This window comes from Paramormyrops kingsleyae, chromosome 24 (assembly GCF_048594095.1).
Source record: "Paramormyrops kingsleyae isolate MSU_618 chromosome 24, PKINGS_0.4, whole genome shotgun sequence".
In the NCBI taxonomy this organism is placed as follows: domain Eukaryota; kingdom Metazoa; phylum Chordata; class Actinopteri; order Osteoglossiformes; family Mormyridae; genus Paramormyrops; species Paramormyrops kingsleyae.
Window position 1 is genome coordinate 20,091,540 of NC_132820.1, and position 23,573 is coordinate 20,115,112.

The 23,573-nt window shown below is 41.2% G+C and overlaps 1 long non-coding RNA gene and 1 pseudogene across 1 annotated transcript; both read right to left on the bottom strand.

Moving 5' to 3' along the window:
* Positions 1-16,983: 16,983 nt before the first annotated feature.
* Positions 16,984-17,216, bottom strand: LOC140582509 (U2 spliceosomal RNA; annotated as a pseudogene).
* Positions 17,217-20,714: 3,498 nt separating this feature from the next.
* On the bottom strand, positions 20,715-23,094 carry LOC140582349 (uncharacterized). The gene is made up of 2 exons (XR_011985282.1): positions 21,936-23,094; positions 20,715-20,980 (listed from the first exon to the last, which is right to left on the bottom strand). It is a non-coding gene; the product is annotated as an uncharacterized lncRNA (long non-coding RNA).
* Positions 23,095-23,573: the final 479 nt, after the last annotated feature.

A 23,573-nucleotide genomic window follows, 5' to 3' on the forward strand; every position in this document is an offset into this window, starting at 1 on the left:
TTTTCAGGGAGCTGTGATGATATTCGAAATTGTGCAGGGTTATATAAGTACTGTGAAGCTGTCGTTATCCAGTTAAATGTTTAAAAATATTTATTATTTTATCATATTTTATGTATACTTTCAGTTTATTCACGGGTCTTTCCTGCATTCATCTTACCATCCATCCATGCCTACTTTAAAATCAGACAGATTGCTTAACTTGCACATGTCCAATTACGCGTACATATTTTATTGCTGCAGATAATTAAGGTAGGTAATACAACGCTGAAGGTTAGATGTATAGTACGATTACATAGGTACAACATGTGGTCATTTCAGTCAGACAAACGTTTAAAATGGAAAACGAGCTTTCCGTTTTTACCGGCAATTTCCATAGCATGTCTTAGTCGAAGTACTACACTACCATCTATTGGACAAGTCAGGTTACTGAATCGTGAAATGCGTCTGTACTAAAATGGATAATATCTTTAGTCATGTTTTCTTTTGGGACCACTACAAGAGGATTATCAGTATGAAGGTTTATCAATAAAGATAATTTATTAAAATAAATATTACAGGGCTCTCCCTGAAAATAAGATGCTCTTAGCTTCCAAAGCCAAGGACACATTCTAGTGATTTTCCAGGAGACTGGACCTAACTAACCTGGGGTCTTATGAAAAACAATGAATCAGTTCATGTTGAAGCTCACAAGGTGTGGAGAACAAGAAACACAAGTAAGGGAGAAAGGCAAGGTGCAAAGCATACACAAGCAGTGTAACGACATATCAGTTACAATGTATGATTAAACATACATCATTTCTCACAGTATGAATAGTGGCCCGTTGCTCCTACTATAGCCTCACGCCTCCAGGGTCATGGGTTCAATCTGCACCCCTGCTGTAATAAACAGTGAAGTTATTACAGTAACATGATGTTTATCAGTAAAATAGTACAATACTGTAGAAAAAATGCTTTCTGGGCAATATTTATGAGAACCTTGCCGATAAAATACTGTAATGTACTGTAATTCTGTACATGAACTTCAAAAAAATAAACTGTAGAATTTACTCAGATTGAATGATGTAACAATTTGCACTCACTTTTTTGGGTTGACTTTAAACTTTAAAGTATACCCAATTCTAGGAAACATTTTAAATAAATAAAGCTATAATCTACCTACTGTCACAGTACCATCCTGTAAGATTTACTCAAATCAATTAATATTTCAATATTAATATTAATTAATTTGAATATTAACATTAATTAATATTTCAAATCAATATTTGTACTCACTCATTTGGGTAAATTGGGGCATTATATTTTATGAGTAAAGTAAACCCAAGTTTATCAAATAACATACCTAATGTATTTAAATACAGAAGATACAGAAGGCTTCTTAATGAATTGCTGACGAGATATGCACTAACAGTTGAGGAAAAGACCAGAGTAGAAATTCTTCAACAAGAACAAGCCACAACATCCCGAATGGGAACACAAGCCAACCTTGACCGGAAGGCACGAATCTCTGTGCTCTTTACAGAGTTTGACCGATTCAAAGTCAGGGTCGACATGTTCAGAGGTATCTTGTAGCAGGCTAACTTGTGTAGGCAAAAACTTTAGGCTAAATGTAATGAAAGTTAATAACAGTTGTTGTTTTTTACAAAGGGAACAGCCAGGTCTCTACTACAGCAATCATAACCAGCTTTAGAAGTTATGCAGAGTTATATAGAAGTGTTCAAATAAATAGCAGTTTATTGTTAAAAAAAAGTGAATAAAGTGAAATTATTTTTAATCAGTATGTTATTTCCATATTTCAAATGTAATGGAAAGATTAGACATTCAATTCCAAGGCAAAAAATGTAAAATACTTTATTAAGTGTGCATTTTTTTTACAGGAAATGAAGAGAAGGAATATTTATCTTAAGAAAAAAATATAGCAGTGTTGTGAATTTTTTCTTTTCTCTTCAGCCACAAACATTGACATACACTTAAAACATTTTAAAGATTTAACTGATGATAACATCTGATTATGATCTGATTAACATCTGACAAAAACAATGATTATGCACCAAAATATTACTTCAGTAATTTAAAGTTAAGTTAAATCTTGAAAAATGTCTTAAGTTTATGTCAAGTGTTTGAAAAATCTCAACATTGCAATTTTTTTATTTTTTTTTGGGAACAGATTCATATTCCGTTTCCTTTGCTTCCAGTAAAAAAAACTGCAGACCTGGTCAAATTCGTTAATAATTTGATTTGGAGTAATTTTTCCATTACATCTGATATATGGAAATAAAAGCTATTAAAAGTATTTATACTTTATTCACTTTTTTAAAACGCACTGCTATTTATTTGAACTGTATGCAACTTGTCTTTAATTCTGTTTTCTTGTTGGGTTTTTTTTACGCATGTGAAAATGTCAAATAAAAATATATTTTTTTTAATGTTTGCAGGCATACTTTCAACATTTCAGGGATTTTTGAAAAAAATGCAACATGAAAAACCAATGGCGCGCTTGCTGCACGTGGAGATGGTGGCCCTAGTTCGAGAGCTCCTCAGCAAATTTATGAAGCTGGAAACCATCCCACTGAGTGCAAAGGATATCATCAAGGTTGATGTCCGGAGTAAAGATTTGCAACTTTAAGACAAAAGGTTGTCTGTTGGAAGATACTGCTACTCTGCACTAAACAAGGCCCGTGTGGAGAGGCTGATATGGGTGAGAAACATTTACAACTCTCTCAGAGAAGGGTACATGAAGTCATCAGAGTTCCTTCTCAAAGACCTTCCTCTGGACAACAAGATAATCACCTCACTTTCTGCACTCACTCCCTCTCTGATTCAAGATGACTCCATCTGTGGGGCTTTTATCACATTAGGAGAGGCCTTGCCTAATGTGGTCGCACCAGAAGAGATTGGTCAGGTGGAGGAAGAGATACGGGCGTACCAAATAGAGGTGGACCTGGTAACGTGTGCCCAGAACTACATTGAAGAGGAAGGCCGAGTTCATGTAGATTGGTGGAGCAGAGTTGTATCCATGAAAAATCCAGAGAGAGGTGTGAGATTTCCCATTCTGGGTCAGCTGGTCAAAGCACTACTTAGCATTTTCACAGGCCCCCTGGTTGAGGGATCATTTAATCTCATGGGTGATATTCTTGAAGCAGACAGATGCTCCATGAATGTGGAAACTTATGAGAGCCTTGCAATTGTAAAATCCACGATTAAAGCAAGGGAGTGGACAGCATCGACAATGACAATAGACCAGCCATTAAGGTGGTCTTGCCTGTCATCGTATCAAACATATCAAAAACATCTGCAGAAAAAGAAAGAGGCACAACAGGCACAAAAGAAGAAAAGGGTGAATGAGGCAGCAAGGATTCGGCCATCACAGATGGCAAACAAACTCATACGGCAGGCCAGGAATATCGCTGGATCAGCCAAAGCCTCCTCTAGACGAGTCAAACACTCATCCTCGTCCACTGGACCATCCAGACCTTTTTCAACCTCCTCTGGACCAGCCAGACCCTCACCAACCTCCACTGGACCATCCAGACCCTCACCAACCTCCACTGGACCATCCAGACCTTTTTCAACCTCCTCTGGACCAGCCAGACCCTCAGCCTCCTCCTCTGGACCATTCAGACCATTTTCAACTTCCAATGGACCAGCCAAACTCTTTCTCTCTCCCTCTGGACCAGCCAAAGCCTCATCTTCATCCTCTGGACCAGCCAAAGCCTCATCTTCATCCTCAGGACCAGCCAACGCATGATCTTCATCCTCTGGACCAGCCAAAGCCTCATCCTTATCTTCTGGACCAGACTCTTCTGGACTAGCCAAACTCTTTCTCCCTCCCTCTGGACCAGCCAAAGCCTCATCCTCATCATCTGGACCAGCCAAAGCCTCATCCTCCTCCACTGTACCAGCTCCATCTTCTGGTCCAAATGTCTTAAAAAGAAAGAGTTTGCAGGACTTTGCTTACAACCCAGAAAAAAAGAAAAAATAAGTGATAATGGCCTTGATTTCACTTCTAATCTTCAGTTTAGCAGTTCAGTTCTTTAGCACTTTGAGCACTTGTTATTTATGCACTTTAAGCACTTGCTATTGTTTAGCAGTTTTTTTTGTACTTTATTTTTGTTATTATTGTCAATATTTGAAGTAAGTCCTTCAAATAAAAAAGTCCCCCCCAAAAAAAAGTTCAACTGTACTGAAAAATAACGTTGCTTATGAATGTTGGCAAGTAAAAAAGTATTTGTACTTTGTGATCAAGTGCCATTCTTGGCACATCACACAACGACGAAATGCGTCCTCTGCATTTTAACCCATATGTGATATATTAGCTATATTATTTAGCTTCATTCTTAAAATAATAATACTAATACCAATAATAATAATAACAAAACCAAATGTAGCCAGGTCTATAAAGCTACCATAAGGCTTTGAAGCTATTACAGAGCGTAATTTGTAAAGAGGGAGACATGAACCTTACAATAAGTTGTGTATACCAAAGTGGGCAGCTGTCTCTTTAAGACGTTCCTGAGTGCCAAAAGGTAGGGTGGGAGTTTTTTTTTTCCGGCGGGTTTTTCTAGACGGAGGAAGGCGGGTAAAGAGAGCGGAAAGAGGAGTGAACGGCAACTTAGGGAAATAAACGTATATATCTACATATATATATTTGTGTAGATGTCAACGTTTAGAGCACTGTTTATTTTTTTTGGCCTAAGCATACAATTGCAGCAATTAGTGGATAGAAAGATTTTGGTGCAAGTGCTCTCTTTTGGATATCCTGGTAGGTCAATTTACCTGTTTGAAAATATAGATATAGGGATCATTAGTGTGAAGGAAAAACAGTCAGGATATGAATGTGAACCTTTGCTGATTGTGTGGTTGATTATTTTCTTTACTAATGTATCATTTTTTGTAGTTGTATGTAAAATGCTAAAGCTACCTATAAGGCTACTTGCTAATTGATCGGATTACGTTGACTGTGATATGGTGTTATTCAGTTTAGCCACCCTGTTAGTACCATTGCAGGTTGAAATGTTTATAATGTGCATATATAAGTATATACATGTATATGTGTATATTAATGTTATTCAGGAAATCTGTATAGTATCATAGTATGGCCTAATGTGAATCTGAGATTGCGCTGTATGTTAATGGATGATGGAAAAAAATATAATTTTGTGTGATGTTTAAGTAAGACATCTAACTCTCTGTACTTTGTGTGCAGACTGTTTTTTTTGGATTTGATTCCGTTCCGAATTCAGTATTTTTTCGGCCAAGGAAGATCGCTTGTTTCACAGAGTCGCTCCCTCTGCGTTGAACTGCGCAATGTAACAAGTTTTTTGCAACTGGAGATTTTTTTCTTTCCCAGCGCTTTGTGAAGAAATCCTCAAGTGTTGCAGCGGCATCCACCTCCCCAATGGACACGGGGATCTCCAGCATGCTGCTGTTGCAGCAGAGGCAGGGTCCGAGTGGGCGGCAGTTTGGAAAAAGATTGCAGCCCTCGAAGACAAGGTTCCGGTCCGAGATCTCCATGCTTGCTGGTGCCCTGACTGACCCATATATATCCTGGAGTAGTTCGGAGACCACTGGGACTCCTTTTGTAGTCCCCACTTCAGCTCCAAGCTGTTTCCCGCCCCCTCCTCCTCATCCTCCACCGCCACCTCGTCCTCCTCCACCTGCTAGTATCCAGTGGTGGGTTGCACCAGCTTAGCGTAAGTTCGATCGTAAATTATGGTGTAAAGTATACCTTAAGTCTTACGTTGAAACTAGATAGTTTGAAACTAGCGCCGCGTTCTTTGTCGGTTGCACTACTGCCACTTAAGTTACATCGTAGTTAGTAGCTACTAAATAAAGTTACTGTCGCAAAGAATGACGTTTTTACCGTGGACAACCAATCAATATCACTGTCTGATTTTACCGGAACTAACTCGCTGTTCTCCATGCTTTTCGACTACTGTATACACATTTTGTATGTAGCCTTAGTAATGTCCTTCTACAGGCGTTGCTTAGTTGTTCGGGATGAAAAAAAATATCATTTAAGTTTGGGTTATAAATAGCTACCGATTTATGTTCTCTGTATCTGTGAGAAGAATATCAACCACAGGGCAGCTCATCTGCTGTATCTAGATGATCGCGAAAAGTTGCCAGCTGCTGATCGAAGGTTTTCAAATAGAACTTTGTGGCCCAATATCAATAGGAAAGTGCCCGAGAAACATTTGCCAGCAACATTGCTCAAAAGGTCGCCGTGTATCGTCACCCTAAGAAGTGTGTTCGCTAGGTATGTTTATCAAGTTTGTGGCAATTTCGTGGTAATTTATTGTGGATGCTTTACAGTCGTTCTGCTACACGTAAGGCTCGAGCTCAAGGAATACAAACAGGGTTCACGAGCAAAAAATAACGGTAGGGCAACGACTTCGTCTAGCTTGGCAGCTAACGTTAGCTGACTGGTCATATCAAGCCGCGGAACTTGTCTTCAATCAGCGGAAAAGGTAGAAAGTTATTAAAATGATGTCTGAACGTTGTACTACCCTATATCTACTTCAGATAAGAAGTTTTATAAAAAATTAATGGGTCATGTATCGCCAATCTTATTGTGCTGTTTTGGAGTCAAATTCACCCTGGCACTTAACGTTATAGACTATAATAATTTTCACATTGACTAATATACTCCACCTGTTTCACTACGAAGGGCCATCCTTTACATTACACTGGGTAACTTTTCTTTACCATATAATGGCAGCAGAGGTCCAGTTTCACAGAGGTCGAGATCTCCACAGAGACACAAGAACAGATGAAAACTTAAATTTTTTACCTATTAGTATATATTTCTTTCATGTGAAATTGACCCCAGAGATGAGGTAAGGGTGTTTGTTAACCTGAAGATGTTGATTTTTTTTTTTTTTTTTAGAAAAATGTCAGACCGTAGGCCGAGAAAGAAAAATTTTACGCACGAAGAGGTCATAATTCTCCTTACGAAATACAGAGCAGATAAATTGACATTAGAATCCCAAATTCAATAATTTTATAACAAACAAAAGGAAGCAGCAGATATGGGAGGACATTACTGAGGCTGTAAATGCTACGGGAGTGGAGCAGAGGGACGTCAGAGAGGTTAGGAAGAAGTGGAGTGACCTCAAGATGCAGGCAGCAGAGGACTTCCCCAAAACAGTGCGAACCGGAGGCGGCCCAAAGCCAGATGTGCGGCCATACTCCTCCTTAATTCCCGACATTGTTGGGGAGGATTCCCCATCACTCGTGGGAATTGTAGGAGGCGGGATTGAAACTGGGCTGGCAGTACAAGTGCCCACTCCCTGCTCACCGCCAACTCCAGTATTGCAGTCACCTCCACACCCATGTCCAGATACCCCTGCATTTCCCATACCACTGCCACTAATTCCACCTGCAGAGCCAGCATGCAGCCCTCCACCACCACCAGCAAAGCGTGTCAGGCTATCCAAGCCACGGCCAGAGATTGTGGATGCAGAGGCCCTTAAATGTCAGTTGTATAAAGTTGAAATTGAAAAAATTAAAGCAGAAACTTTAAAAATTAATTCAGAAAAAGAGAAAATTGACATGGAAAAAATAAAACTAAATTTAGAAATATTAAAATTGCAAGAAGAACTGAAAACCAAGGGATATACCTTTGTTATGAATGAGCCCTAGAAAGTTATATTATCTTTCATTCTTAATAGTGTTACTTGGAAATCAAATAAATCTTAAATATTTTCATTGCAAGAGTTGTGATTGACTATTAATAATGTCATTGTATGATAACTGAAATGAAATGATCCTCTGTTATCCATTTGCATAAGAACATTGGAATGCTTAACTTCACCTACTCCATCTTGCTCTCCATAAGACACACTGGCACATATACAGGTGAGAGCAAGCTTGGGGGTCACAGTGCAGGACCAGCCAGCACACAGCATCCTTGGAGCTTGGTGATAAGGTCCTTTCTCAAGGGCCCATAGACAGGTGACTATTCTGCTGAGGCTGGGGCTTGAACGATAACCATGTTTTATTTTGTGTCCTCATAATTTAAATTAGTTATTAGTATTAATTGCAGAACTGAATTAAGGGGATTGTATGCTGTTTATTGTAGCAGGCCTAGGTCTGCTCTAATTATCCAAAGTAGGATGCTGCGAGATAGTCACGAGCAGCTGCTGCTTCAGCTGGTAGGTCGATCTCATTGTGCAGGGGAATGTCTAAGTCCCCATCCACCTCACATCCATCCTCCACCAGAGGTACCTTCCAAGCTATGGCCATGTTGTGGAGAACAACACAGGCACCTGCTACTACAGCAGCTCTGTCTGGCTCCATTATTATACCTGTCAGTGACAAAATGGTTGCACCATAAATTATAGAGGTTAGGCATAGCTTATTTACCTAGACATTATTTGTTCTGAATAGCAGTTTTGTAGGCATTAATGTAAATAGACTATAAACCTAATCACCTCTGTGCAAACAAGCCCACCGTTTCTTCAGGACACCTATGCAACGTTCCACCACATTCCTTGTTCTGACGTGTGCTACATTGTAGCGCTCCTGCTGCTGATTTGATGGGCTAAGGTAAGGTGTCATTAACCATATTCTTAAGGGATATCCGGAGTCACCCAGCAACCTTCCAGAATATCTTCCTTCTTCAAAGTCTGAACTAAGCCTAGACTGTCTGAGGATGTAGCTGTCGTGTTTCGAGCCTGGCCACTTGATCACGCAGTTTGTGATAATAAGGTCGGCGTCACAGACAATTTGTGCGTTTATAGAGTGGTAGCCCTTTCTGTTGACGTAGTCAATTTCGTGGTCGCTGGGTGTTTTTACCTTGAAGTGCGTGCCATCCACACATCCTAACACATCTGGAAAACCGGCGATCTGAAAAAACTTCTGACGGGTTGTGTTTTGTTGCACCGGCAGCAGAGGAAACTGCACGTACGTGTTTATGTGTTTATTTAGTGACACTGCCACTGCTCTCACGGCTCTGCACACGGTGGACTTGTGTACATGCATCGAGTCGCCCACAAGACTTTGAAAAGAGCCGGTGGCAAAGTACCTAAGTGCCAGACAAACTTGTAAAGCCGGACTGAGGGCTCCGTTTCTGTCAGTATCATGCTGTAGATCAGCAGCTAACAGATCGGTAATTTTTTGTAATTCGGCACGGCGAAAACGAAACCGAGTATACAGATCAACATCATCATATTCTTCAAAGGGATGTAATCGGTCACGAATGACTCTTTCTCGACGTAAACCGCGTTTAATTTCGTCTTCCCACCGTTCAAAACGGATAGCCATTTTCACCACTTTTTAACGTCTTTCTTACGATGGACTTTACACCTAATGTTAAGGTAGTGTAAAATTTACGCTATAACTTAGTACTACGTTGAAACTAAGAGCATGGTGCAACGGATTATTTTTTAGTAGTGCGTAAACTCGAACGTAGGGCCAATTTACGTCCATCGTAGGCTAAGATCGAACTTACGCTTAGCTGGTGCAACCCACTGCAGGGCCCCAAGCAGAGTCATCGTCAGGGAAATGGCGCAGGACCCACCAAAGGCCCCAACATGGTGGATGTCCTGGCGGAGCTGCCCCGCATTAAACTGCACCCGGTGCTGAGATCGCCAGGTGGGACGCCAGTGCCAAGGAGGGGCTGACACAGGGGACGCCCATGGCCTCAAGAGGACATTACTTCCATCTTATCAAAGGCTCTGGCGGGTGTGGGCGGCCTCCTCTCTTGGGCCGCGGGCTGGGTGGTGCTTGGCTCTGCTGCGCCGTGGTGGGGCCCTGGCGGGCAGTCCGGGGGATCTTGGGACACTGGGGGCCTTCTAGGCGGATTGGGGGGTTCGGTTTGGGTTGGGCGGGGGGGCTCGCCGCCCGTCCTCCCTCTGCGGGCCTCCCTGTACGGGGGTTGGCGCCCCTTTAGTCCCTCGCGGGCTGCTTTCTGGGTTGGGCGGGTGGTTATCTCCGGGGCACATGGCCGTGGGCCCTTGTGCTGGGGGGGCGGCAGGGTGGCCTCGGTTGCCTGGTTTCTCCTGCCTTCGCCTTCGGCCTTGTGGGGGGGTGGGGTGCTGTCGCTTCCCCTGACGGCATCATATGCCAGCACATCCAATGACAAATCAGTTCACACCTACACTTACACATACATATAAGAATGGTTGAGCGATCAGTATCATTATTATTGTTACTTTTTAGCGTGTGTTATAGACATAGGAATTGAAATATACATGTATAAGGGTAGGATCACGTGTGTGTATGCTACATATATATATATATATATATAATACCTATTTGTCACATTATTAATTATAATTATTATTACTGATGTTATAATGTTTGTTGTTTGATGTCCTTGTAATGAGTGTTATTTTTCTTATGGTTGTTTGTATTCTGTATTCCCCTACACTTCATTTTCTCCGTCCCACCTACATTATTAGTTTTATTTTTCCTGTATACCTCTGTTTCCTTTTTTTTTTTTTCTTTTCTCTCCCCATGGTGATTAATGTCTGTTCTCGTTACGATTGTTGTTTCTGTATCCCCCGTTTTTTTTTTTTTTTTTCCTTTCCTCCACGGGACGGGTGAGTTCGGAGCAGCCACACTCTTTGCTCTTGAATTTAGTGTAAAATAAATTTGTCCTCCGAAGAGGGGGGGTGGTGGTGGGGAATTTAAAAAAGGAAGAAAAAAGGAAAGGGAAAAGAGAAAAAAAAATAAAAAAAATCAAAGGCTCTGAAAAAGAAGTTCAGACACCAGATCCACTCTGATGAGTAGGAGAGGCGGTCCTCTGAGCCCTTAAACTTTTTATACTTATATCATTTTTATACTTAAGACTTATATACTTTATATACTTAAACTTTATATACTTATACTTTATGTACTTATACACTCACCAAAGGATTATTAGGAACACCATACTAATACGGTGTTTGACCCCCTTTCGCCTTCAGAACTGCCTTAATTCTACGTGGCATTGATTCAACAAGGTGCCGAAAGCATTCTTTAGAAATGTTGGCCCATATTGATAGGATAGCATCTTGCAGTTGATGGAGATTTGTGGGATGCACATCCAGGGCACGAAGCTCCCGTTCCACCACATCCCAAAGATGCTCTATTGGGTTGAGATCTGGTGACTGTGGGGGCCATTTAAGTACAGTGAACTCATTGTCATGTTCAAGAAACCAATTTGAAATGATTCGAGCTTTGTGACATGGTGCATTATCCTGCTGGAAGTAGCCATCAGAGGATGGGTACATGGTGGTCATAAAGGGATGGACATGGTCAGAAACAATGCTCAGGTAGGCCGTGGCATTTAAACGATGCCCAATTGGCACTAAGGGGCCTAAAGTGTACCAAGAAAACATCCCCCACACCATTACACCACCACCACCAGCCGGCATAGTGGTAACAAGGCATGATGGATCCATGTTCTCATTCTGTTTACTCTACCATTTGAATGTCTCAACAGAAATCGAGACTCATCAGACCAGGCAACATTTTTCCAGTCTTCAACTGTCCAATTTTGGTGAGCTTGTGCAAATTGTAGCCTCTTTTCCTATTTGTAGTGGAGATGAGTGGTACCCAGTGGGGTCTTCTGCTGTTGTAGCCCATCCGCCTCAAGGTTGTGCGTGTTGTGGCTTCACAAATGCTTTGCTGCATACCTCGGTTGTAACGAGTGGTTATTTCAGTCAAAGTTGCTCTTCTATCAGCTTGAATCAGTCGGCCCATTCTCCTCTGACCTCTAGCATCAACAAGGCATTTTCGCCCACGGGACTGCCGCATACTGGATGTTTTTCCCTTTTCACACCATTCTTTGTAAACCCTAGAAATGGTTGTGCGTGAAAATCCCAGTAACTGAGCAGATTGTGAAATGAGCAGATTGTGAAATACTCAGACCGGCCCGTCTGGCACCAACAACCATGCCACGCTCAAAATTGATTAAATCACCTTTCTTTCCCATTCTGACATTCAGTTTGGAGTTCAGGAGATTGTCTTGACCAGGACCACACCCCTAAATGCATTGAAACAACTGCCATGTGATTGGTTGATTAGATAATTGCATTAATGAGAAATTGAACAGGTGTTCCTAATAATCCTTTAGGTGAGTGTATACTTTATATGCTTATATTTATATACTTATACTTTGTGTACTGATTATATATACTTATTAATAAATAATATATTTTTATCACTATTATTTTTAAAAGAGTTGCTGATTTTGTAATACTGCTGCAGCATTCTCCACATGCTAATCACTGCCCCACATCGAATTGGCACTTTGATCAGCCATGAATCACTTCACTACCCCCTGTTGAATGTTGCATCGTATGTTGTTAGATATCTCGTAGTAGTATTGCAGTATTTATTTAAATTGAAAATGCTTAAAACAGATCAATTTCTCACAAACACATCTATTCATGAGTGATTTAAACGGCAAGGATGAAAATGATTAGGATTAGCTCTTGCCAAAATAGGGCTTGTAAACTTTTGTGGTACTCAGAATTAACCCAAACAACTATGACTCTATAATCCTCTATAATCACTCTCACTCTGTCACACTTGAATCAAACTCCAGGCCTCGCATGTAATGAGCAAAATTTTCTTCTTTATTCAGCAATCCAGCATAGTGTTCCAACCACACTCGGGGACAATGCGCAATGCACCCCGCACCCAGAAATCAGCAGGTTAATATACTATAAGACGAATTCCCCTATATGGACTTCTAAGTCCTGATTGGTTACCAAACATCTGCAAACCAGGTTTCGAACATACAACAAACATAATACGCCACCTCTATTGGTCTACTTCAAGGATGTTCAGTTTCCAATCCTCGTTAGGCCTAGGCCTCCTATGAGTCCCACACATAAGCCTGTCTATCCAGCCTAGGAAGGAGGGCAAAAACCCTAAACATTAGGGAAATTCCACTCCCAACCCAGCAAAAAGGTGCAACCCCCCCTTTGGTGTCCATGGCTGGCATGGCTCACAATGTTATCAGTAAGGGAAACCCCAACCCTATATTACCTAAATAAAGACTTCAGCGTAAACATATACAACCCTTATGGGTACATAACTTGCTTGTGTGTTCAAATGCTACCATACAACAAACTGCGTCTAGCATAGTATAGCAGCTACATTTCAAGGCTTCCTGCAGGTCCCCTTTCTCCCCCCGGCGATGTTCCCTTCAGCCCAGTTCTCCAAGATCTGTGGCCTGCAAAGCTGGTTCCGTGCAGGTGGCTGTGAGGCAAGGACACACGGCACCATCCCCAAAACAACAAAACCTGAGACACAAGAACAATCCCACAATGCCTCCCAACCCTGGCCTACCATCACTTTAAATTTCCCTTCCACACTTTGAAGTAATGTTAAACATATACTACATAATCCTGAAAAGGAGTGGTCACTAAAATTAAACAGCTCGCAGATCTTCACAATGCAAGAAATGCAAAGATGGAGAAAGCGAAGAACAGTTCACAGCCGGCTGGGCACATTGTCATCATCAAAGATTTTAAGCATGTTTATTTATATAGCACAATTCGGGCACAAGGCAATTCAAAGTGCTTTACAAAGACAAGGATACAATCAAATTAAAATGTCAAAATCACATTTCAAAGATAAGTAAAAGAAATAATAATGAAAATAAATAATTTTATTAATCAATTACAATGAACACATAATAATAAGAAAAAGCCAAAATAAATAAATAGCTAACTGAAAAGACGTCACATTTTAATGACAGAAAATGACTGGTGCTGCACTAGGAAACTCTGACCATGCAACAATTCATCTAATTCCAGCATACAGACAAAATCTGAAAACTGCTAAACCTGTTGTTACTAGAGTGAAACACTGAACATGTGGAGCAGTAGAGCAATTAAAATCATGCTTTGACTCGACAGACTGGAATGTTTTCAAAACTGCTACTAACAGCGTGGATGAATACACGGACACTGTAACATGGCACATAAGCTTCTGTGAGGACTCTCGCATTCCCAAAAAGTCTGTTGTCAGCTATAATAACGACGAACCATGGTTTACAACTGAACTCAGGCAGCTTCCTAAAACAAAAGATGAAGCTTACAGGAGTGGTGACAAAAACCTGTTCAAATTCTACTGCGGGTTTGAAAAGCCACATTCGCGCATCATACAGCCCTCACCTTTTCAATGGCCTTCTTCACACCTGGGTACCTTCACACCTCGCCCACACTATACCCAGCTCACCCCCCCCCACGTCCAGCCACCTCCCCAGGAGAATCAACGACAGAGATGTAAACAAGATCTTCAGTAGCCAGAATACAAGGAAAGCTCCTGGTTCAGACTCTGTCTCCCCAGCCACTCTGAAGCACTGTGCAGATCAATAGTCACCTGTCTTCACAGATATTTTCAACCAGTCACTGAACCAGTCAGTGACTACAGACTGGTGGCTCTCACATCGGTGGTAATGAAGGCTTTTGAGAGACTTGTGCTGTCATACCTTAAAACCATCACAGACCTATCGCTTGACCCCAGGCTACAGTCTGCCTACAGAACCAACAGACCTGTGGACGATGCAGTTAACACTGGACTCCATTTCTTACTCCGACTTTTGGAGTGCCCTGAGACATATGTTAGGATTCTGTTTGTGGACTTTAGCTTTGCATTTAATACTATTCTATCGGAGCTAATGCGGAATGAACTCTCACAACTGTCCGTGCCTGATCCAAAATAACATGTTATAACCACGATGGCCCAGTTTTACGCTACAATCATTGAGTCCATCGTCACCTCCTCCATCACAGCCTGGTTTGGATCAGCCACTGAACGAGACAAGGCCAGACTGCAACACATCATCCACTCAGCAGAGCGAATAATCGGCAGTAACCTGCTTACCCTCCAGACACTTTACATCACCAGAACCAGGAAACGGGCATACAAAATCTTTGAGGATCCATCTCACCCTGCTCACCACATCTTTCAAGCCTTACCCTCCATGAGAAGACTCATGGCAATCAGAACCAAGACCACAAGACACGCCAAGAGCTTCTCCCCTCAGGTAGTCTCTCTCATTAACCAAACCAGTCTCTGAATGGACGTTCAATTAATCGTCAGCTGCAGTGAAATATCCACCAGCATAACCAGTGAACAACTGATAAACTACCTCTATGATTATATTCTGCACTCTTGCACATTATGCACACATACTGCAAACTCTGTATACATATTGCACTCTTGCACATATAGTTGACTTGGCTGCTACTTAATAACGGCACCATTTAAGAGCCCTTTAAATTATTATACCATTTATATAGTTTATATTCATACTACAATGATTACTATGTACACACACATATATAAATATCATAATACCATCATTACTACCATTAATAAACTTAATTATCATATAATTATCATATTACCCAATTGCCAGTCTATTGTTTATTACCTTTCTGCATATGTCTTTGCTAAATGTGGGTAACTCTCGCCAGTGTGGGGAAGCAATAAAAAAGGCCAACAGAATGTTGGGTTATATCTCTAGGTGTGTGGAGTTTAAGTCAAGGGAGGTGATGATACACTTATATAATTCCTTGGTAAGACACCACCTAGAATACTGTGTGCAGGTTTGGTCACCATACCTCAAGAAGGACATTGCTGCCTTAGAAAAGGTGCAACGAAGAGCTACGAGAATGATTCCTGGTCTTAGAGGAATGTCTTATGAGGAGAGGTTAGCGGAACTCAATCTGTTTAGCCTTGAGCAAAGGAGACTAAGGGGGGATATGATTCAGGTCTATAAGATTCTAACGGGTCTGGATGCTCTTCAGCCAAATGACTATTTCAATATTAGTCTAAATACTAGAACTTGTGGCCATAAGTGGAAATTAGCGGGAGAAAAATTTGAGGAAGCACTTCTTTACACAGCGTGTAGTTAGAGTATGGAATAGTCTTCCTGCTAGTGTAGCGGAAGCTAAAACCCTGGGTTCCTTTAAATCAGAGCTAGATAAAATTTTAACAACTCTGAGCTATTAGTTAAGTTCTCCCCAAACGAGCTTGATGGGCCGAATGGCCTCCTCTCGTTTGTAAATTTCTTATGTTCTTATGTTCTTTGTAATGTCATGTAAAAGCACCACCAAGGCAAATTCCTTGTATGGAAACATATCTGGATTCCGATTCTACATCCTTCATCAGTACTAGAAAACTTCCATCCAGCGTTGCATTTCTCTTTGACGCTGTCGCTTTTGAAACACTTTTCTGTGATCTAGCTCTTGTTTTGGTCGCCGACTATCATCCAACAAAAGGTTCATTTCAGCTCTCCTAATCTGACATAAACCACACTCACAAACACTTTTGGGTTACTGTGTCACCGGGAAGGGATGGACTCCAGTCGGGATGGGTTTCCAGCATTTCCTATCCTGGCTGTTCTCTTTAGGGACAAACACAGGAATGGAGTCTAGTGATCACACCGGAACTTGACTTACCTGAACGGAGATGTATGGAGCAGACTCTCATATGCGCAGGGATGCTCTGGAATGCAAGGTCTTTACGCCCCACCGCTATAAGCTACGCCATCCGACGCCATTTCGTCAACTCTTCCACTTTTGCTCTTGTCTTTTCCAATCCAGAAAAGAGAAGAAACGTATACCGGTCCTGAAGACCGAAGAGAGACCCGAGTCGATATGGGGCTGCCGCTTAGCGGGTCGCCGTTAGCCGGGCCTCCGTGACGCCCCCGCGCAGAGTAGAATGCCCAGGGGCGTCGCAGCCACCGGCGTCCTCCCTGTCCTCCTGTCCTCTCAAAAAACAGCAATCATTTAAACAAACATGAGGGAAAATTCAAAAGGCAAAGATGAAGTCATGCCTTACCTCAGCACAGCTGCCCACCGCACAAACGACAGCGTGTCACCTTACTTTAAAAAAAAAGAAAAATTGGGGCCGCGCACGGACAGGGCCCCTCCCTCACACCACATGCGGCTAATTAGTTGGCCATCCAGAGGCACTCAGTCTATTAGTCACCCATTCAGTCAGTCAGTTCTGCCTTTCAACAACAGGGGGCAGTAGAGGTGCACCGTTCCCGGAAGCACTGCAATACCGGGTCGATGCCTGGAGCAGATGGGGCAAGCCCCACTTCCGGCTCCCTGTTCCAAAAATCCGTTTAATATGTGGTCCCCTCCATGGGGGACGTATCAAAATAACCTTTTCATACCAAAACAAAATGTAAATCAGCTCAAATACATGAATAATAAATATTATGCTTGTACTACTTACATTAACACATAATCACAATCTATAAGGCTGAAACATTCCCACACTATGCAAATCATGCCAACACAGTACAATAAGACTTTCAAAGATAATATTAAACAAACACCCACAGAGTGTTCCAAAGTGCATTTTGCAATGTCTATACTTTGAATGTCAAATTACAAACTTCACATAAATCTAAAGTACACTAAGATTAAGATGAGTTTGTTACCAAACCAAATATATAAGAAATAATTTATTTGCCAGGAATTAAGTTTATGATATTGAATGAAATGTGTGAGCATGCCCCAGTTAGTGAAAGTGTGTCCCCTACCCCAAGACTCCAGAGGGTTAAAAAGGAACACATCCGCAGACTTCCAAGCTCTGCACTAGGGCTGAACGATATTCTGTTTTGACATCGACATCGCGATGTGCGCGTGAGCGATAGTCACATCGCCGGAACATACGATGTGAAGGGTAGAAGCCCATTGTGTATTAAGAGAACGGTAGCACACAGTAAACACGAGTTTGTTGTATGGCTTGTTGCTGGGGTGACATGCACGTTCCGCGTGCCTGCACAGTGATTGGTTCGCTGTGTCGCTGCTCACCGCTCACAGCCAACATTCACTGCTAAAAATGCGCGACGAAGAGGATCCGCCGCAAAAAAATGATTTCGTACCAAAAAGAAAGTCGAAATCATCTATTTGGGACTATTTCGGCTACAAAAAGGAGGATGTTGACCAAAAAGAGGTACTTTGCATGGAGTGTCATAAAGTTGTGGCCACAAAACATGGAAACACCACCAATTTGTCTGATCACTTAAAACGGCACCACAAAGCTCTTTACAACGAATACAAAGCCAAATCTGGATGTCAACCAAAACAAACAAATGTTTGTGATGCCTTTGCCAGTGTGACACCTTACCAGAAAGGCTCTCAATGACAGAAAGAAATAACAGACGCAATAACGTTTCATATCGCTAAAGATATGTTGCCATTAAATACCGTCGCCAAAGAGGGATTTAAGAAAATGATCCGAACGCTTGACAGGCGGTATGTTATACCATCCCGCACATATTTTTCCCAAGTTGCGATAAAAGAGCTGTATGAAAAATGCAAATCTAAGATTGAAGCAGAACTGTCGCACGTGGAATACTATGCAACTACAACAGACTTGTGGTCCAGCAGGACAACGGAGCCCTACATGAGTCTGATGGTCCATTTCATCGCAGAGGACTTCGAGCTAAAAAGTCGCTGTTTGCAGACGGCATTTTTCCCGGAAAGTCATACAGCCGAGAATGTCGCAGAGGCCCTGAGAGAAGCGGTGTCCGCTTGGGGCTTAGATGAGACACGTCAAGTCTGTATAACAACAGATAATGCAGCGAACATGGTGAAAGCTGCCGATCTGAACAAGTGGACCAGGCTACAGTGCTTCGGCCACAGACTGCATCTTGCAGTTGGTGAGTAATGACCATGATCTTTATCCAAAATAAAAATACATTTTTACTCAGCTGTTTTACTTAATAACCTGTCCTGAACCTGACAAAACTTGTAAAATGAATTTGTTGCATGTGTGTACGTAGAGCTTTAAAACGTAAGAAAAAATACAGACACTAAACATTTAATTTTAAACAAAAAATAGTTTTATGAGCACATTTGAGGAGCTCTTTTCCAAAATGCGATAACTCCATTTCAATAGTTTTCAGGGAAATTAATTGTTTTACCTAGACCCACACATTTTGTGAATATTCAATTTATCCTGTTAAAATGTTTTTTGCTTAGTCTGAACATGTTGAATAATGATTATTAAATCAAACAACTATATTGTTGTTGAAAAATTCAAAGTAAATTTTTTTTCTTTTCAAAACGCTATAAATCCATCCATTTTTCCCAAAAATTGATGGTTGTCTTTTTTTAAAAGTCTTTTGTCTTTTATTTTTCATGTTCGCAGTTATTAATAAACAATTAAAATGTCTCATTGCAATATTTTACATATTCCTAATCATTACTTTTGCTGGTTCTTTGTCACAGCTTTTAGGGGCCGTTTACATGAACGCGTCCTGCATCAGCACCGAAAACTTAGAGAGAGAGAGAGAGAGAGAGAGAGAGAGAGAGAGAATAAGATTTTTTTACTTATTTTGAGGAATTATAGCCTAATGAACAAACATCTGTTAGGAGCGCAGCCACGTTGGATTGCGAGAACGTTCACTAGGCTAAAATTAAGTTCGGTGCTTATTGGGGTTTGGAAAGAAACTGCATCTGAAACAAGGAAATTATTATTGGCGTTTATCGCGTTTTGGAAAAGAGCTCTTCATTTATTGTTTGAAATAAAACAGTGTGCTTCAATAATTAAAGTTCGCAATGTTTTGTTTGTTTTCTCCGCTTAGAAAATGCAGTGAAAAAGGATGGCCGCAATGATCGTGCTACAGGAGTCTGCAAGAAGCTGGTGAGCCACTTCTCTCACAGCTGGAAGGCCAGCGATGCCCTGGCAAAAGTCCAGAAGGAACTCAATCTACCATCACATTGTCTCATCTCAGAATGCCAAACAAGATGGGGTTCCAGACAGATGATGATCAGCAGGATATTAGAGCAGCAGCAGGCTTTAACTCAGGTCCTGTCTGCAGACAAGAAGCTGCGGCATCTAATTCCAACCTGGCAAGATATAGATGTGCTGGAGTCTGTAAGCAAGTCACTGGGCCCAATGCTGGATTTCACTGATGCACTTTCAGGCGATGAATACGTCAGTGTCTCCTTTGTAAAGCCAGTTCTTCAGCTCTTCAACACTTCACTACTGGAAATGCGAGAGGAAGACACAGACCTGACCAAGAACATAAAGATGAAGATGCTGGACTACCTCAATGAGAAATACGAAGATGATGATACTCAGAAGCTGCTAGATATGGCATATTTTTTGGACCCCCGGTTCAAGATAGACTTCATCAGTGCAGACAAGAAGACCCAAGTTAAGGCCAGAGTGGTATCACAGATGATGGAATGCCAGGAGAAATCAAGCTGCAGCACTGACGTGGAGCCCAACGTTACCAGTGCACCCCAGGCAAAGAAAGCAAAGAAGTCATTGGGAAGCTTCTTTAAACAGAGAGAAACTGAAGCAAAGGGTGATTCCTCTCTGACCCTAAAGGATGCTTTGGAAGCAGAGCTAAACACTTACCTGCTAACACCTCCAATAGACAAAGAGGAGGATCCACTTGCATGGTGGAAAGTACACAAACTAAGCTTTCCTCATCTCGCCAGACTTGCCCGCAAAAACCTGTGTATTCCTGCGACAAGCTCGCCGTCAGAGAGACTTTTCAGTACTAGTGGCAACATCGTCACTTGCCAACGAACCTGTCTCAAGCCTGCAAAGGTTGATAGTAGAGGTCGACCGATATGGGTTTTTCAATAGCCGATGCCGATGACGATATTTAGGAGTCAGGGTCAGCCGATGGCCGATATATGCTGCCGATATTTTTTGGCCGAAAATTGGACGTTTTCCCCTCTATTTGCATGATAAAATATCATATTAATAATAACAAACGATACACAAAATTTCTCAACTTAGCATTTACTGAATACTGACTTGTGTAAATTTAAATATAAACTTAAATAACAAAAACACAATACAACTTATAAACAACTTAAACTTATAAACAATAAAGATAGCAGCATCAGAATCTCTTTAGCAGCAAACTCATTCTTCAGCTCCCAAGCTCACCAGTCTGCTGCAGATATTGCACCTGGCTTTTCCTGGTGTTGGCTTTGTGAAATGCTGCCATACAGGATTAGATTTTTGTTCAGCCATCAGACAGCAATTACTAAAACAGAAGAATAAATGCAAGGTTAGAATTTTTATTATAGTACCTTCATCTTCAATTCATTCTACAATTCCAGTATTCCATGCACATTAAAACAATTACACTCTAATACATTTTGAAGAAAAAAAAAACACTAAGTGCATCATGGTATGATGAGTAGTGTACACTAACATGTTGTTTCTGTTGTTAGCAGACAGATAGCTTAAAGCCAAATTCACAATCAGAATCTAGTGATCCCGGAAAATAAAATAAAATAACTGTCGTATTGCACAGCCTTGTATGCAAGGACAACATAAGCCCCTAGTGATTGTGACGTTGTCTACGTATAAGCCCGTATAAAGGACAGACATGTTTAATGAGGAAACTAACTGCGCAAAGTCATGCACTTTTTATCTAGACGTCTGACAAATTGTTTGAATCTCCGGTCTCAAATGAAAAAAAGTTGCACAGAAGGACCATTGTCAGCATCAGCTCAAGTAAATGGTAACCAGGCTTTCGAACAAACACTTTTCTCCGCCATGCATTGTTCTTAGCAGCTCTGTATCTCCCGAGGACGGCGCTGTCTGTGATCAGGGCAGAGTAACGCAACTCTCACACACGCTGCAGTATCTGAGAGCTGCCTGCTCCGCCCCACACACTCACAGAGTGAAACTCTCCGACACAAGAAAAAAAACATAACTGATAACATCGGGCTGATATGGTAATAATTAAAATGTTAACAACTAAAATGATTTTTAACGATTAAAAAACGTCTGTGAGCCCACCAATAAGCGCACAAAACGAACTCTATTAGAATCAATGATCCTTAATGTTACCTGTAAGCTACAGTTGGTTGAAGGCTCATTATCATTACCCCAGTTCCCAATAGCGTAATTCGCGTTTTCTTTTAAAGCAACATTTCATAGCAAACTACTTAAATAAACAGGTCATTGAAAGATCAGAATTTAAGCCTTACCGTTTTATCCCAGGACTCTTCCAAAAACTTCTGGCTGTGGCCCTGCACAAGGCAGCATGGGTCACGTGTTCCACAGCAACAATAACACTGGGCTGCCCGCAGACGTGCCTGTCTGAAAATCGGCGTAGTGCACTCGGATATCGGTCGATGCGGATACATTAAAAATGCTAAATATCGGCCCGATATATCGGTCGACCTCTAGTTGATAGACTTGTATTCTTAGCTAAAAACCTTGAGTTAGCAAAGCAAATAAAAAAATATATATTTAAGTTATGTTATGAACCAATCAGGGGGGTTGGTGTTGCAAAGCTGCTGTTTAAATGTGTTCAGCTTTTCTGTTTACAGGAATATGTTCTCTAATCTGTTTAGAAGATTTAATACAAAATATATAAAAATTTTATTTCATTTAGTTTATTTCATATATTTAGCCATGATTATGATGACCAACACCAACACTGTTTTACTTTGGCACTTTGGCTAAGAAAAGTTGACTTAAAAGATTGTGAACCAAAATGCTTATAAGTTGTTTTATAAAAAATATATTTATTTTAAGTTATATTGTTGTAAATCAATCAGGGGGGTTGGTGTAAAGCTGCTGTTTTATTTAAAAATGTGTTCTGCTTTTGTGTTTACAGAAATGTTCGAATTTTGGAATAAAATATTAAGTAACCTTTTTGTCACTTGTAATGAAGCTTGCTTATTAGTGAAATTATTAATATGTAATTATTGGTAATTATTGACTTTAGCCTGGATTGATGGCTCTCAATATCGCAATATATATCGTTTGGAAAAAAATATCGCAATGTAATTTTTTTCCAATATCGTGCAGCCCTACTCTGCACAAGGGTCGGGCTAAAACGGCATCATACACCTTCCCAAAACACATAAAATCAGTAAGCTTGGGAATGAAATAGGTTAATCGCACAATAAACAGCACAACAGATCAAATAAAATGCTAATAAATGTTAATAATGTTAATATTGATGAATAAGTGCTACAGTGATCAACCAAAACAGTGCTCAATAAAATCTTTACGTGCCATTAAATAAAATCCATACCAAATAAAACACACACACAGAAAAACAAAGCACACTTACCTAAAACCCGAAGTGTCCTCTGTGTGCTTCAGGAAAGTGCATCACGTGAACCCTGTAGGATGGAGTGTCACCACCTAGACGTACCGGGGCAGCTTTCGCCTAGGATCAAGGCAGTTGGATGGATGTCAACTTACCTCTGGGGGTAGGTCGTTTAGATAGATGGCTGCTTCCTTCTGGGGGCTGGGGGTTTGGGTGAATGTCAGCTTACTTCTGTGATCAGGGTCTTTGGGTGGAAGTGAGCTTACCTCTGGGGTCAGGGGGTTGAGTTGAAAGCAGCTTGCCTCTGGGGTTGGAACATTTGGGTGGATGTGATCTTACATGAGGGGCCTGCATTTTTGGGTGGACAGCAGTTTGCCTCTGAGATCGTCTGCAGCCGCCCCCCAACTTTCACAGCCAGGACCCCCTCCCTTCCCTAAGGTAGAATAATTCAGACATCCCAACCTGCAAAAACTCAGTTCAGTGAGGTGCCCCCAACCGCCCGACAAGGAGTGAGATGTAACTCCAACAAACTTGATTTCACAGTTTAATTTCTTCATTAATT